Genomic DNA, 2,803 nt, shown 5'->3' with positions numbered 1-2,803 from the left:
AGCAGTTTTTTCTAGCATTTTATAATTCTGTGTAATTTTGTCAAAATAAGTAGTGTGCACCCCAATAATATTTCAAGAGAATTAGCTACTTTAGTCGATGTAGCTACGAGTATCTATGGGGTAGTCGTAAATGTGGTAGATGTCGGAGGTGACTTTCGTAGCAAGCAAGACTTTGATGATCGTGAAAGCATGCTAACATGGATTCGTAGGAACACAACTAGTCTTGGTTTTGGTGTGGTGATAGGAAGATCGGATAATGGTACGGCAAGAAGAAACCCGTTTGTAACAATATTGTGCGAAAGAAGCGGGAAATACCATCCTCCTCTAAACAATTTTAAAAGAGACGATACGGGTACTAGAAAATGCGAGTGTCCATTTAAAATCCATTGTTACATGTTGGATAGCACGAAGTGTCCATTTAAATACGAGTGTCCATTTAAATACATCGATCGGATCGTCAATGTGGTGAGGGACGGTAATTGCGGATTTTGGGTCGTATCTCCTCTGTGATCATCACCAGAAACGTGTTATCATCATCCACCTTCTATCGAGCAACCTTAGCCTCATCGCTTTGATTTTCCCTTGGTTTCACGATATAATCTCTTGCGAAATGACCATGTCTATGACAATTGTAACACTTCACGTGACTCTTGTCAATTTTCTTGATGTTGTTGCCTTGACCACTACCTTTGGAGCTGGTCTCACCTCTTTCCTTCATCAAAATTTTTGAATTTTGTGAATCTTTTCCACCAAAGTTCTAGAAATTTGAATTCTCTTTCGAAGTCCATTTTCCTTTCGATCTTTTACTCTTCTCATTAAAATGTGCTTGCAATGCAATCTCCGCTTTGGCTTTATCGTTTCCTCGTTCTTCCATCCTTTGTTCATGAGCCTCAAGCAAGCTTTGAAGCTCCTCATCTCTCAATGTCGAAAGAACGCAAGATCTTCGACACAATATTCTGCTCCACAACGGTTTCTCCGTAAGACTTAATTTTATTGACCAAACGCGTATTGTGCGTTACATATTCGTCGATTGTCTCATTCTCTTCTGTTTCAACCAATTTGAACTGTTAGTTATGAGTTGGTAACCTTGCCACCTTTGCTTTATCAGCTCCTTCAGAAGTTTTCTTCAAGATCTCCCAAACTTGTTTCGCCGAATCACAATCGCAAACTTTTTCAAAGTTGTCACCATCAACACAAGAGTGGATCAAGAAGAGTGCCTTGTAATTGTTTTTCTTTTCTTCCTTGTGTGTAACCGTTTGAGCATCTATAGCTTCTGGAGTAACTCTATTGTTAACCACTTCAAGAACATATTGATAGCCAAACAACACCTTCATTTGTTTGCACTATTTATCATAGTTCTTCGAATCAAGGGTTAGAAGATTGGTGGGAACTCGATCATTGGAGATGATAGTCATCTTTGCAGCGGATTAAGGATCATAACCAAGGCTCTTGATGCCAAATGTTGGAACATACACACAGTATTTGGTGAATCAATGGAGAAAATATGGTAATTGTAGAAGATGATCTTAGAAAATAATAGAGAGAAAGAGTAATTGAGATGATGGGTGAAAATGACATTAACAACAAATGTTACAATTTAGGGATATTTATACAAACTTACAAAAACAAGTGAAATACAAAACAACTTAAAGAAATAAGCTAAAATGTCCAGACTTGAGCTCGTAACCGGCTACACTAAAAGCCGTAATCGATTACACCTACTCAAACAAAAACTCAGAAGTTGAAAACACTTGCTGTAACCGATTATGCTATTTTTCGTAACCGGTTAGGACCTCGACGAAGCTATTCCCAACTTCTAAAAATTATTATTTAATAAACTGTTCACACCAATTCGTATCCAGAAACTTATACAACGCATCTGAATTATATGCACATCCGCTAATTATAAAATTAATCCACTCCCAAGCCATACACATAATTAATTGGTCGCACTACCCCCCAACAACCCAACAAAATTGTACAGAAAATTCAAAGAATAAAGGTTCCATATGTCCACACTTAGCCAACAGTTAAAAAAGTACTAAAGGTAAGCAGCACATCCTTTAAAGAAGTACTATTATTTTTGAAATTAGTAAATTTACATTTGCAAAACTTAAAGTAAATAAGCAAAGTGTTCTGATTACATCACACAAGAAAATCTTGTTGATTTGGAATTTATCTTTGTCAACATGTGAGTGCTGAGTGGAGTAATCTATAACAATGAATCAAATGAACACGTGTAATATTTAAGAATACATTGGTTTTTAAATAACAGGTGTCTTACTAGGGAATAGGGTTACTTAAAGTCATATATATATATATATATATATATATATATATATATATATATATATATATATATATATATATATATATATATATATATATATATAGGGCATATCATATGAGAATGACATATTTATATGAGAATGAATCTGAACCGTTGGATTTTAAAATAAATGGTGGAGATTATGAGTGAATTTTTTTTCTCTCTCTTGCATCTTGAAATAAATGAAGTAGGAGAGAGAAAAAAAGATTCATCCATAATCTCCACCATTTATTTTAAAATCCAATGGTTCAGATTCATTCTCATATTCTCATATAAATATGTCATTCTCATATGATATGCCCTATATATATATATATATATATATATATATATATATATATATATATATATATATATATATATATATATATATATATATAATAGCTGTTTATAAAACGAATTTAATCAATTTAAAAATTTAATATATTTTTAATAAATTATATTACTATATTAAAGATGTAAACCCTATGTTTG

The sequence above is a fragment of the Vicia villosa genome, linkage group LG2, assembly GCF_029867415.1.
Source record: "Vicia villosa cultivar HV-30 ecotype Madison, WI linkage group LG2, Vvil1.0, whole genome shotgun sequence".
In the NCBI taxonomy this organism is placed as follows: Eukaryota; Viridiplantae; Streptophyta; class Magnoliopsida; order Fabales; family Fabaceae; genus Vicia; species Vicia villosa.
This window is presented reverse-complemented; position numbering follows the sequence as displayed.